The sequence below is a fragment of the Copadichromis virginalis genome, unplaced genomic scaffold (genome assembly GCF_057382275.1).
Source record: "Copadichromis virginalis isolate Kocher_CV1m ecotype Utaka unplaced genomic scaffold, C_Virginalis_male_GT1.1 unmapped_scaffold_1, whole genome shotgun sequence".
NCBI lineage: Eukaryota > Metazoa > Chordata > Actinopteri > Cichliformes > Cichlidae > Copadichromis > Copadichromis virginalis.
In genome coordinates, this window is record NW_028188589.1 from 4,744,540 (window position 1) to 4,759,794 (window position 15,255).

The 15,255-nt window shown below is 42.4% G+C and overlaps 2 pseudogenes; one reads left to right on the plus strand and one right to left on the minus strand.

Annotated features, from left to right (window-relative positions):
* Window positions 1-3,173: 3,173 nt before the first annotated feature.
* LOC146679612 (general transcription factor II-I repeat domain-containing protein 2 pseudogene) lies at window positions 3,174-5,166 on the minus strand (annotated as a pseudogene).
* A 6,274-nt stretch (window positions 5,167-11,440) lies between these two features.
* Window positions 11,441-15,041, plus strand: LOC146679613 (histone H1-like; annotated as a pseudogene).
* Window positions 15,042-15,255: the final 214 nt, after the last annotated feature.

Below are 15,255 nucleotides of genomic sequence, written 5' to 3' on the forward strand. Positions count from 1 at the left end.
TCGGACTTTGTAGTTTTCTCTGGTCCCCTCCCCAATCAGACCAGGAGTGACATGTTTAGCCGCATGTTCTACTTAAATTGCTGGCTGTCTGAGTGGTGTCCCAGAAACGATGTGGGCTTCATAGATAATTGGCAAACCTTCTGGAGGAAACCTGGTCTTGTTAAGAGAGACGGCATCCATCCCACTTTGGATGGAGCAGCTCTCATTTCTAGAAATATGGACAAATTAATTAAACCCCCCATAATATGACTATCCAGAGTTGGGACCAGGAAGCAGAGTTGCAGTCTTACACGCCTCTCTGCAGCTTCTCTCCTCCTGCTACCCCCCCAAAACCCATCTCCATAGAGACTGTGTCAGCTTCCAAACAGACAAAAAACAAACTAAAAACCAGCAACAAACAACTTAAACATAAACAATTACAAAGAAAGAACAATACAGTATCCACATCTGAACCAAAGAGTAAAACAGTGAAATGTGGATTATTAAATATTAGGTCTCTCTCCTCCAAGTCTCTGTTAGTACATGACTTAATAATTGATCAACAAATTGATTTAACTTCCATGTAGATGCTAAAAATGACAGCCTCAACATGGCATTTAATCTGTTATTAGACTCAATTGGTTTCTCTCAAAATGTAAAAGAACCCACCCACCACTTTAATCACACTCTAGATCTTGTTTTAACATATGGCATCGAACCTGAACATTTAACAGTGTTTCCTGAAAACCCCTCTCCTGTCTGATCATTTCCTGATAACATTTACTTTTACAATAATTGATTACACAGCGGTGAAGAGTAGACTTTATCAAAGTAGATGTCTTTCTGAAAGCACTGTAACTAAGTTTAAGAATATAATCCACCCACTGTTATCATCTCCAATGCCCTGTACCAACACAGAGCAGAGCAGCTATCTGAACGCTACCCCAACAGAGGTCGATTTTCTTGTTAATAATTTCACCTCCTCACTACGTACGACTCTGGATACTGTAGCTCCTGTGAAAACTAAGGTCTCTAATCAGAAGTACCTGACTCCGTGGTATAATTCTCAAACACTTACCCTAAAGCAGATGACTCGTAATCTGGAGAGGAAATGGCGTGTCACAAATTTAGAGGATCATCATTTAGCCTGGAGAAATAGTTTGCTGCTTTATAAGAAAGCCCTCCGCAAAGCCAGAACATCTTACTATTCATCACTGATTGAAGAAAATAAGAACAACCCCAGGTTTCTCTTCAGCTCTGTAGCCAGGCTGACAAAAAGTCAGAGCTCTTTTGAGCCAACAATCCCTTTAACGTTTACTAGTAATGACTTCATGAACTTCTTCACAAATAACATTTTTATCATTAGAGAAAAAATTACCAATAATCATCCCACAGATGTAATATTATCTACAGTTACTCTTAGTACCATTGATGTTAAGTTAGACTCTTTTTCTCCAATTGATCTTTCTGAGTTAACTTCAATAATTACTTCCTCCAAACCATCAACGTGTCTTTTAGACCCCATTCCTACAAAACTGCTCAAAGAAGGCCTGCCATTAATTAATTCTTTGATCTTAAATATGATCAACCTATCTCTAATGATCGGCTATGTACCACAGGCCTTCAAGCTGGCTGTAGTTAAACCTTTACTCAAAAAGCCATCTCTAGACCCAGCAGTCTTAGCTAATTATAGGCCAATCTCCAACCTTCCTTTCATATCAAATAGGGCTGGGCGATATGACCCAAAATTCATATCTCGATATTTTTTAGCTTGTTGGCGATATAAGATATATATCTATAAATAGAGCAGATGTACATAAAATTTACTCAAAAATAAATTATGAGCATTTATTAAATAATAATGCTCCATAAATAAAAGAAAACAATGTTGTTTTTGTGCATATCAAAAAGCTCACAATTGTGCAGTCAAAATGTAAACTAAAAGACGCTGAGCACAATAACAAAGACAGATTTCACAGCTGCTCAGTTCCCAACTTGTACTGCGTGACTGACAGCCTGGAGTTTGAAATCCGCTTCGCAACCACGTCTCTTAACAGGTGCCATTTATGGTCCTTATACACAGTAGGGTAATATTGTAATATTGTGTTGAAGCACAGTACGTATCACTCCGCGAGGCTCAGCCGTAATGTTCTGACAATCCATCAAGCGGTGCAGCTCCGTAGCTTACCAAAGTCGTACTAAAACATTTTTTGACAGATTGCTGAGCTCTGTGTACCACATAAAATCGGTTCGTGGCCATCAAGCACAACCAGAATTCATATATAAGGCCCGCTGTCAACTTTTGAGAAAATGAAAGGATTTTAGTCCGTGCACCACCTCTGGGCTGCATGGCGTTAGCGTGGTTAGCTCGTTAGCGTGGTTAGCTAGCTAACACGTTGACGGCGTCCAGCCCCACACACGGGTCGATGCGCAGTAACTCGTTAATGGAGATTTGCCGTGTCCATCTTGTCGCTTCCTGCAGGTGAAGCAATGGGGGAGGAGGGGGAGTTGTGTTCAGTGAAGGAGAGGCGAGGCCGAGTAACGTTGTGAAGACGAAAGTGGACGAAAGAGAGGCAAACTTGCGGCTCCACAGGTATAATTATAATGTAACATAGACTATATCGATATAAAGGATATTGTCACATCTTATATCTCGTATAAAAATATATCGATATTTTTTAAAAACTCGATATATCGCCCAGCTCTAATATCAAACATCCTTGAAAGAGTAGTTGTCAAACAGCTAACAGATCATCTGCAGAGGAATGGTTTATTTGAAGAGTTTCAGTCAGGTTTCAGAGCTCAGCACAGCACAGAAACAGCTTTAGTGAAGGTTACAAATGATCTTCTTATGGCCTCTGACAGTGGACTCATCTCTGTGCTTGTCCTGCTAGACCAGGGGTGTCAAACTCAAATACACAGTGGGCCAAAATTCAAAACAGGAACAAAGTCGCGGGCCAACGTTAATATTTATTGAAAAAAATCTTCCTCCAAATATAACAAGGAACCTTTTCTTACAGACTCAAATAAGTTTTGCTGAAAAACTGAATATGGAATAAGAAACGCTTAATACTGAACGATATATAACTTATATAAACATATATAACTTAATATTGCACACATGCAAAATTTAAATTCCAATTAAATAACATATCACTGGAATGCATTTCTTAAGTAAAAATTGTATTTGCAGCCTTCTGATTTAAATTTTAGCAGTAAACTTTTTCCCCAGGCTAATAATAAATGTAAAAATAAAATAACAATAATAAACCACTTAACTAATAAAAATATCATTAAACGTGAAACCATTCAAGCCCATGTCTGGGAGTAGCAAGACAAATTGCACAAAGAAAATGGTAATTATAGCTCAGTTTGCTACACACTGATCTACTCTGATGCGTCCAAGCCAGACACCTGGCATCTCTTCTTGGATGCTAGTTCCTCAATGTCTGGGCTCAGGCTCTGAGCTGAGGAAATCCTCAGGATCGAGTGAAGGTGTTCATCGGTCAGACGTCTCCTGTGAGATGTTTTGGCCATCTTCATTGAGGAGAATAGTTGCTCACATAGGTAAGTGCTGCCGAACATGGAGAGCATCTGAGCAGCGTGGGTGCGGAGCCCAGGCATTGTGTCAGGGATGAAATGTGGAAATTGTGAAGCGCCCACAGCATCATACTTTGATTTCAGCGTGTCACTACACTGGAGTTCAATCAGCTCCATTTGGAGGTTTGTTGGTGCTTTTGCCACGTCAACTGCAAAAGGATTACTGAGCAGTTCAAATCGACATTTCTGGGCGTCAAAGTCGGCAAACCGCCAGGTAAACTCAGTACTGAGTACACAGAGTTTTTCAGCAAACTGTGCACATGGGAACACAGCAGTAGAGATTTGCATGTTCATCGTTTGGCAGCAGGGAAAATGGCCCAGGTTTCCTTGTAGCATCTGATTCTGCCACAAGCACAATTTCGTTTTAAAAGCCCTCACTGCAGTGTACATATCTGTGATGATACGCCCCCGTCCCTGAAGCTGCAGGTTCAGTGCAATGAGATGGCTCGTGATATCACACATAAAGGCCAGCTCACACAGAAACTCTTGCTCCCTGAGCTCAGCTGTGTCTTGCCCTTTGCTTTCCAGAAACTGAAATATTTCCTCGCGTAGCTCGAAACATCTGTTCAGTACTTTCCCTCGGCTTAACCACCTCACCTCCGTGTGATACGGCACGTCTCCGTATTCCGAACCACACTCCTCAAGAAAAGATTTGAATTGGCGGTGATTCAGACCTTTGGCTCTTATAAAGTTAACTACTCGTGTTACTGCGGTCATAACATGTTCCATCTTTAGGGCTTTGCCACAAAGTGATTCTTGATGTATGATGCAGTGATAAACAGTCAGCTCACCTGCACAGTTCTCCGCTCGCATCTTCTCCCGTACCCTGCCCACCAGTCCGCTCCTTTGACCACACATCGCTGGTGCACCATCTGTCGTTAACCCCACAAGTTTTTCCCATGGCAACTTCATTTCAGTTAGACATTTGGAAACCTCTTCAAATATTTCCTTCCCTGTGGTTGTTCCATGCATTGATTTTAATCCTAAAAGTTCTTCCGTAACACAGAGAGTTGAGTCCACACCGCGGATGAAGACTGAAAGCTGGGCAGTATCAGAGGCGTCGCTGCTCTCATCCATAGCGAGGGAGAATGCAACGAAACTGTTTCCCTTCTCCATCAGCTGGTTATTTAGATTGTTGGCAAGTTCACGTGTGCGATCAGCTACTGTGTTTCTGCTCAGGCTAACATTTGAAAATGCTTGCTTTTTCTCTGGGCACACTTTCATCATACAACTTTTCACAAACTCTCCCTCACTGAAGGGCCGGGCTGATTTTGCGATCTCTGCTGCCACAACAAAACTAGCCTTTACAGCAGCCTCACTTTGTGATATGGCTTTTTTGAACATAGTCTGTTGTGAAACAAAACTTCTTTTCATCTCTTCTGCTTTCCGGCGCCTTTGAGTCATGTCCAGGTCCTTGTACTTCTCTTGGTGTTTCGTTTCATAGTGTCGTCTAATGTTGTACTCCTTGGTTAAAGCCACATGAGCTCCACATACAAGACAAACAGGTCTGTCTTTTACATAGGTAAACAGATATTCTGTCTCCCACCTGTCCAGGAAGCTCCTGTTTTCGTTCTTTCTTTTTGCCATTTTGGGAGAGGTAGCGCGGCAGTATTCGCGCGGTTGCTATGACTACAGTAAACAGAGGAGAGGGTGTTAATGGGTCCTGTCCTGACTGACGCGCCAAAATGCCAACAGAGCATTCTGGGAGTTGTAGTATTAGCAGTACATGCGCTGCATAAGACCGGCGGGCCAGCTCTAATAGTAATTTGGTATGGCCTCGCGGGCCAAATGTAATTAGGCTGCGGGCCAAATTTTGAGTTTGACACCTATGTGCTAGACCTTAGTTCAGCGTTCGATACTGTCGACCATAATATCCTATTAGAGCGATTAGAACATGCTGTAGGTATTACAGGTACTGCGCTGCAGTGGTTTGTATCATATCTATCTAATAGACTCCAATTTGTGCATGTAAATGGAGAGTCCTCTTCACACACTGAGGTTAATTATGGAGTTCCACAGGGTTCAGTGCTAGGACCAATTCTGTTTACATTATACATGCTTCCCTTAGGCAGCATCATTAGAAGACATAGCATGGGGCGACCGTGGCTCAGGGGGTTGGGAATCGCATCTGTAACCGGAAGGTCGCCGGTTCGATCCCTGGGCTCTCTGTCCTGGTCGTTGTGTCCTTGGGCAAGACACTTTACCCTACTTGCCTACTGGTGTTGGCCAGAGGGGCCGATGGCGCGATATGGCAGCCTCGCTTCTGTCAGACTGCCCCAGGGCAGCTGTGGCTACAACTGTAGCTGCCTCCACCAGTGTATGAATGTGAGAGTGAATGAATAGTGGTATTGTAAAGCGCTTTGGGTGCCTTGAAAAGCGCTATATAAATCCCAATCCATTATTATTATTATACATTTTCACTGCTATGCAGATGACACCCAGCTCTATCTGTCCATGAAGCCAGATGACACACACCAATGAGTTAAACTGCAAGAATGTCTTAAAGACATAAAGACCTGGATGGCCGCTAACTTTCTGCTTCTTAATTCAGATAAAACTGAGGTTATTGTACTCGGCCCTGAAAATTTTAGAAATATGGTATCTAAGCAGATTCTTACTCTGGATGGCATTACCTTGGCCTCCAGTAACACTGTGAGGAACCTTGGAGTCATTTTTGACCAGGACATGTCCTTCAACGCACATATTAAACAAATATGTAAGACTGCGTTCTTCCATTTGTGCAACATCTCTAAAGTTAGAAATATCCTGTCTCAGAGTGATGCTGAAAAACTAGTTCATGCATTTATTACTTCCAGGCTGGACGACTGTAATTCATTATTATCAGGATGTCCAAAAAACTCGCTGAAAAGCCTTCAGCTAATCCAAAATGCTGCAGCAAGAGTCCTGACAGGGACTAGAAAGAGAGAGCAGATTTCTCCTGTTTTGGCTTCCCATCATTGGCTTCCTGTTAAATCCAGGATTCAAAATCCTGCTCCTCACATACAAGGTCTTAAATAATCAGGCCCATCTTATCTTAATGACCTTGTAGTACCATATCACCCTATTAGAGCACTTCGCTCTCGCTCTGCAGGCCTACTTGTTGTTCCTAGAGTATTTAAAAGTAGAATGGGAGGCAGAGCCTTCAGTTTTCAGGCCCCTCTTCTGTGGAACCAGCTTCCAGTTTGGATTCAGGAGACAGACACTATCTCTACTTTTAAGATTAGGCTTAAATCTTTCCTTTTTGCTAAAGCATATAGTTAGGGCTGGACCAGGTGACCCTGAATCCTCCCTTAGTTATGCTGCAATAGACGTAGGCTGCCGGGGGATTCCCATGATGCATTGAGTTTTTCCTTTCCAGTCACCTTTCTCACTCACTATGTATTAATAGACCTCACTGCATTGAATCATATCTGTTATTAACCTCTGTCTCTCTTCCACAGCATGTCTTTATCCTGTCTTCCTTCTCTCACCCCAACCGGTCACAGCAGATGGCCGCCCCTCCCTGAGCCTGGTTCTGCCGGAGGTTTCTTCCTGTTAAAAGGGAGTTTTTCCTTCCCACTGTTGCCAAAGTGCTGCTCATAGGGGGTCATATGATTGTTGGGTTTTTCTCTGTATCTATGAAGCGCCTTGAGGCGACTTTTGTTGTGATTTAGCGCTATATAAATAAAATTGAATTTAATATATTCTGAGCTAAGTTGATCTATAGTGTTACATCATATTCTATAAGGATGTTATGTGTTTGTAGACTTTCTGCCCAGTTTGACCCATTTAGCAGAAGTCAGCCTGTTTAAGGCTCTGATATCTATTCTGTGTGACTTAAAGCAGTTATGACATGGTCTGATTTTCTCACCCAATAAAGGAATATTTCATATATCAGTCTACTCTTCATTCTATTAGACACAGTTATCACACCTCCTACATTTGCTTTTACACATATATGTAAGCATTGAGCCAAATGTAATAATGCCAACATACTGAAGGAACAATATTTGTCTCTTATATATGATACATCTATATACACACTGTCACAGATACTTGTCTGTGAGTGAAGTGATTAATATAATAACTATAATATTGGCCATATTATATTTACATTACCACAGTGAGATGACTTTAGTCTCATGAACAACATCAGCTAATTGTTATTTACAGCTAATCTTAAACGACTGTTCAGCACAGAAATGAAGCCCAACAATCATGTTTCACAGTCCTGTGGCCTCAGCCTCAGATACTCATCAAATCACACAGAGCTCATGTAGAAACAAATGAACTAAATATGTTCTCCTTCATTTCTGTCAAACAAAGCTGTATGAAACGTTTCCAGCTGTTAGTATCATGGTTGCTAGGCAACCTGGGCAGCGCGACGGAGGCTAGACGTCCCATTTCACGAGCCTACGAGCCTCGCACTTCGGCCTTAGCGGTCTTTGAGTACGCGGCCCTTGAGGACTTTAAAGCTGCAGAACCTGAATCGGGATACAGCCATGATGATCTCCAGCCTCGTGCTCGCCAACATTCTCACCTGAGTTAAGAAGACGATCACTGAAATGGTCTCAGCAGGTCCTTTGATGACAGCAATGAAATGCAGTGGTAAGGCTTTTTGGGGATTAAGTTCGTTTTCATGGCAAAGAAGGACGATGCAGTTCATCTGATCACTCCTCATAACATTCTGGAGTGCAGGCAAAATGCTATTATAAAAACTTAAGCAGCAACTTCTCCAGGTTCCAATATTTATGCAATTCTCAAACCTTTTGGCCACGACTGTATAACCTCTTCTGAAGTTTAGTGGATATTATACATGGTTATGCTCAGGATGTGTCGGCCAGTTTCCTGGAAACGCCTTTTGGTTAAACTGTCAGCGAGGAATTTGCATTTGCACTGTTACATTTTTATATAACTTTAATGCACATAAACAACAGCTGCTTGTTTCAGTGAAAATACATTGATGGGTTTTTAATAAAGTTGTGCAGCTGTAAAGTATTTTGTCTGGTGTCAATTCTATCGTCAGCTACATCGTTATGGCAAATGTTCAAATGTATATGGTGATAAATATCTTTGGTCATATGGTCCTGCTCTGTCTGTCACCTTCTGTGTTGAGCTCATTATTTCCTCTGTAGTGGCTGAGCTGAGTCCAAGTAGCTGAAAATGTTCCTCTGCTGCTCCGTCAGACTCTCCTCCTCCTGCTGATCAGCTGGGACACAAAACAGATCTTTGTTAGGCTCCACACTGCACTGAAGAGTCAAAGTGTCTCATATGTTCATCTGACAAGTAAAAGAACACATTTTTGTTTCCCGAGGTGGGCAACTTGTTGGAAACAAACACAAAAGCTTTGAGCACTGATACCTGCCATTGCTGGCATTGAAAGATGCAACGCCAGCAATGTGGATTGTCAAGACTCAAACCAATCATCAAGCAAAGACAACAGGGATCATTTGTTTCTGTTTATTTAGCATTCACAGCATTTGTAGTTGCCTTCTGTGCAGGGGAAGTCCACGCACACTGTGTGGTACCGCCATCCGCAGAAGGTGCATTCAACCTCTGTAAGAGAAACGAGATTGTCTGAGACTGAAATGATAACATTTCTGCCCACTTCCTGATCTTATTGGATCTGTGTGTGAGGTTGGTGAAGGAAACACATGTTTACTGAGTGAGTCGCTGCCATTAGGAACTAGGTGGGGTAAAAAGAGCAACCAAGAAAGTGGCAGCCTGCACGGCCACAGATGTGCTGGAGGAGCTAGAAGCTCTACCCATGGAGAAACTCCTGGAGAACCTTGCTAAGCCTAACAGGGGACAGGTACTTCTGCCCAACCTGGCAGCCACAAAGTGAACTCATTTAGGTAAAGATAACCACATGCACCTAACCAGCCTGCACCAGCCTGACATTTCTTCCTCCTAAGTAAAAACGAATGGATGGATTGAACTTAGAGTCTCAGCTCAGTTTTCTATTTTGACCACCTACACCCCAAGATACTCTTTTAAAAAGTGTTGTTTTCAGATCCCTTTGAAGTTCATAAAGGGCCTGTTCATTTTCATTCAGATGTTTTATTACATAAATGTTACTGTTTTCTTTTGATTTATGCTCCCACTACACTGCACCTCTACAAACAACAATGCCACGGACTGTCAGCTGCTTTTACATGCTGTGAACATGAGTAGGTTTGATCAGAGTTTCAATTATCAAAGAAAAGACAAACTGAGCAAAAAGAAGGAAAAAAAGACCAACTTCTTCCCAACTGACAAGAAAAATACTCGTCATGTTTTCATAATAAAGGATCAGGCTCCCCATTTATGACAGCTTGGACCAATAATGTCTGTTACACTGATGCTACTGTAGAGACAGGGTCAACATCTCTATTTAAATATAATTAATATACAAAACACAATAAAAGTTATACATGAATTATTCATTATTGATAAAATTCATGTATACTAATCAAAGTTATACATGAGTAACGACATTATTAATAATGATTAATAATAATAATTCTAATGCCAACATGATGACTGTTCATAGCTCCTGCTTTGAAATACTGAACTTAAACATTGACCTGATGAAAGATCACAATTCACAGTGGCCCACTGTCAGAATCATTCTGAATATAAACTCATCGAGTTAATCTGAACCTTTCTCAAATGTGCTGTGAATAAATGCTGCTGCAAGCTGTTAGAGTTTGTATTGTTGATTGTCATTTATGCTTAGAAATATTTACTTATATATGCTTAGAGTTTTGTAATTAGTTGTAGATTGGTAGAGGTTTTGATCCTTGATAGTCTGCAAACTTTGTGTGTATTAGACAGCACTTTGGGAGCATGAGAGGTCATACCGTGTCTTATTGTTTTATGGTAGGATTAACGTAGTTGCGTCTGTTCTAGTCTAAGTGCTCTTTGTTTAGATGAACTGCAGGACTTCCTCACCGTGTTATCTAGGATGAACCATCTAGGGTGAGGGGGAGGCTACCCTCTTCCTGACCAAGGATGTTTGACCCTTTGATCAGCAGTCCACACACACACACACACACACACACACACACACACACACACACACAGGCAAGGTACTCTTTGTTTGTATGTAGACGTCATATGTTAATGAACTTATGCATATTCATGTAACCTCAATAAAAGGACAGTGTATGGGAGAACGGACGAGAGCTACTGGGGTCAAGCGAAGGAACGGCGCTCTGTCCGGTTCTCTCCCGTGCACGAGTAACATGAAGAAGTTTGCCTACTTGCGTCTTGCTTGCAGTGTAATTATATTGTCTTAACGTTCCAGCGAATAGGTTTATGCTACAAACCTATCATTAATTGGTCCTTCGATGCCGGAGCCCTGGAATCGCATTCACCGAGGGGAGAGGCACGCTGAAAGACTGACGTCAGCCAGGAAGTTCCTGTGGATTCGCGGTCTGTCTTTTCTCCTCGATGAATGACGGTCGGCGGGATTCGGGCTGATATTACACTCTAAGCAACGCCAAGTAAGTTTAAAGAGGCCGACTCTATAACCGTGTCGTTGTGCAGTCTCCGCCACTGTGTGAGGCGTTGAGAAGAGGCCGACTCTATAACCGTGTCGTTGTGCAGTCTCCGCCACTGTGTGAGGCGTTGAGAAGAGGCCGACTCTATAACCGTGTCGTTGTGCAGTCTCCGCCACTGTGTGAGGCGTTGAGAAGTTCGCTACTTTGTGTAGCGATACCCGGGTTCCTTGCTACTTTGTGGAGCAAGAGGTTCCTCGCTACTTTGTGTGGCTAGAGGTGAGTTCTCCGCCGCTTTGTGGGGTGTTGAGAAGTTCCGCGGGGTCCAGATTGTGCTGGACAGTAGGCCTATTTTGTGTTGTTGTCATTTTCGTCGTCGTTGTTGTTGTTGTTGTTGTTGTGTGTGCGGAGCAGAACATGTGGTCTGTGACACCGACTGTTGTTGTTATCATGGGTTTCTAAGCAACCAAGAGTGAGTCGGAGGGAGACAGACGTTTGTGCTGGACTTTGCTCCTGGCAGCACAAAGTATTTATGTAAAAAAGAGAGAGAGCGACGGCTCCACAGCTGCGCGGGTTCACGCGAGCGCGGTCACGCGGGTTTCACGCGGACCTGAGCCGTGCGGTTAATCGCAGGCTTAAAAATGGAAGAGATTAAAATGTTAGAAGTTTTCAGAAAACACACCAGCCTTGAAGAGCGTGTGGAGAAGGCCAGCCCACATCAGCAGCTATGCTCTGGTGGGTGGCTGTCCCCCCACCCCTTGCTGACACAAAACGTTAACTCTTCAGCCTGTGTGCCAGACCATAGACGTAATTGAGGTGGATAGTTGTTAAAAGTCATCTACATTACGCTTGTGATTGCTTAAATTCAGTACAATGACATGTGAGGTGAAGTGATATAGGTAAATATTTAAACTAATGAAGTGCATAGAGGCACTTGACCTGTGTGAAAGACTGTCGTCTTATTATGAGCCATTGTTGAGATATAGAGCACATCTGTGAAAACAACTAATATGCTCAACCCTGTATGAAACATCTAAAAATACATGATGGAGAAGCTGTGTTGAATATGTAAGTGTAAGACTTTGCCACTGTGGGCAGAGCATGCAACTACTGTGTGATGTCGCGTTGCAGTTTTGTTTTTGTTTTTTGAGCTGATGAGCAAGCTACACATTATCAGATCAAGAGCTGTCTGAGAACTACTCAAAGAGAGGGAAACAGAGAGTGTGCAGCGTTTCCATGAGCAGTTTTTCTGCACCTTGACTCGTGTGTGTGTGTAGCATCAGCATCATGTTTTTGTTTATTTGTTTTGTTGGATTAAAAATAATTAAATAAACTGGTGATCATGCTTATGGATCACCATGGCACATATCTCCAGCCATATGGTTTATTTATGCAGATGAAAAAGTGAGTGTGAATGTGTCTGACATCACAGTGTTTTTGTGCGCTGTGTAAAAGTAATTGCCTTTGATTGTGAGTGAGAGCGGTGATTCTGCAGGTCACCAGCTATTGTAACGAAAAAAAAAAGAGTGAAAAAGAAAAATCATAGGAAAAAGGTTTTGTGTTGATCAGCCAAAAACAACTACAATTTCATTTTCTGCTTTTAAGAAAAGACTGTTCACAAAAACACACACAGAGAGAGATGTGTGTTGATTAAGCAGTGATGATAATAATGAAATGTCTTAGTTTGTCACTTTCAGGTGAAAAGCAGACCTGTATCAATTTTCCACATGCAACAGTCGGAAGAAAGTTATAGTTTAACATCATTGGAAACATGCAGGCCAAGTTTCTGGCTGACTTATTTACAGTGCCATGTGTTTCTCAACCTCACAAGCGAGCTCACTCCTCCCTGAAGATAAGGAATGCAGCTCCAAAGCAATAACATGATAAAGAGACAGCAGCAAGTCCTGAGCACAAAAAGTCCCAGCAAAGCAGCAGCAATGTGGATAAACAGCAGCAGAAGAAGAAAGCAAACCCATCTTCCTGTCTGATTGGTTGAATTTCACGGAGGGGCGAGCAAGATGGCAGCGTGAAGAGGAGTTTTTGTTTGAGTTCTCAGCACGAGACACTTATTTGACGTCTTTCTGGCTTTCGGGACTTTTTTGGAGATCAGCGCGCTAAACTTGCTGGATCTGAGGCCAGGGTCTGCGGCGGCAGCATGTTGAAATGCTCAAAAAGGACTGAGTGACTCGGGCAAGCCACATGCGGCTAGCGACATGAAAGAAATGGACCCTTCATGATGCGTTCAACGTGCCAGCGCTGTGGTGGGAAAGGCTCCATCATAAACACGCCCTGCGCCCTGCGCCGAGGTTCAGGCCAAGAAGAAGAAGACGATGACTTCCAAGCCCAAGAAGGTCGGCCTCAGCGTGGGCGAGCTGATTGTGAAAGCCGTGGCCGCTTCCAAGGAGCGCAACGGCCTGTCCGTGGCCGCTCTCAAGAAGGCTCTGGCTGCCGGAGGCTACGATGTGGACAAGAACAAGGCCCGTGTCAAGACCGCCATCAAGAGTCTGGTGGCGAAGGGCACTCTGGTGCAGACCAAGGGCACCAGGACCTCCGGATCCTTCAAGATGAACAAGGCTACTGAGAGCAAAGCCAAGAAGCCCGCCGCGGCCAAAGCCAAGAAACCGCCAGCAGCTGCTAAGAAGTCGCCCAAGAAGGCAGCAGCAGCACTTCAGCTACTAGACAGGACAAAGCTGAAGGAGAACTGCCGGGACTGTTGAAGTGGGAGAGGACAACAGAGTGAGAAGACTAGGTGAGAACACATAGGAATTATTTAATGTGGGAAATCAAAATTTGGGTTAGCAAACCTGGGGAAAAGAAAACTGACTGCTTAAGTTGGAAAATTGAGACGGAGTCTGAAACATTGCGAAAATAGAAACATATACAAAATCACACACACACAAGCAGAACATGCATTAACCCTACTAACAATTCCAAACACAAAATGACTCATGAAGACTCATAGCACATTAGTTAAGAAATGATTAAATAATAGCAGAGAAATGTGTAGGAAAGGCAGCTTTAAGAACATGCTCTGCTGGAGATGCAGCTCCACAGACATGCATTAGACCTGCCTAATAACACAAACACATGTAATGAAAATTAGCTTGTTATCTTTCATCAGTGTTACAATAGTGTCAATTTAGCAGACACTTGTTATCAAATGCTGAATTTATCCTAAAGAAAAAAAATTGACTCTCCAAGTTGCAGGACAACAATTTAACTTTTGTGAGAAAAAAGATCCTGGTTTGACCAACCAGTGATCAGACAATAAATTTAGTTGTTAAAATGGTAAATTGGGAGAAACTTCCTGCTTGATTGAGGCAGCACAAGTAATTTACTGTATGAGGGAAATTGTCTTTTGTGATACTATTTTGAACATGCTTTTCTGTCGTCCTGTCAACTTAGTGGGTTAATAGCTGATATGCAAATTAGTTGATTGGTTTTAGATTAATGAAAGGTGACTGAATTCTAGTATGAGTGAATGAGATGTGTTGGAGTTGTTGTGTGTTGAGTAGAGACTCTAAAACACTGAGTTTCCTGCTTTGATGTGCGAGTGAATCCTGTATTTAGATACACAACTCTGAATACGTCAGAACAGACTGTTTTGTGAAGTGCATGACAGCATGTCACATGTTTTATGATGAAGGGAAAAGGAAAATTGAATAAAATAGATCTGTGGCCTAAATGAGTGAAGAGCACAGACCTGGTAATTAAACTCATAGCTAATAAGGCATTAGGATTATGTTGTGTGTTGTGCAGCTGATGGTTGATTTGGAGTGAATTTAGCTGATGATTTTTCTTTTGTTGTGAAGTTGAGCCTGCCGATTAGTATGATGGTATGATAAACCATGCTAATGGTATGATTTACCCTCCTGAGATGAGGAGCTTGTGTCATGACTTAACAAGGCCTTTTTATTTTGATACTTTCACAGTGCACTGAAAGTTTTGTTTGATAATCTCTGTTCTTTAAGCAGATCTGCACGTCGGGAATTAAAAGCGCTACACGTCGTCGAGAAAATTGTGCCAAGTGAGTTCTCCACATTTAAATGGACTCTGGAGAAAGCCACTTATTTGGGACAATTATTAAATGACAGTCCCAGTCCAAAAGGATTCAGCGATGTAATCCAAACTAAAGTTCTTCTTTTTCTTTTTGAAATGACGTCATTTTGCTGAGAGTGGAAACTAAATGCGACGATAGGTTCCACTATCAGCAAAG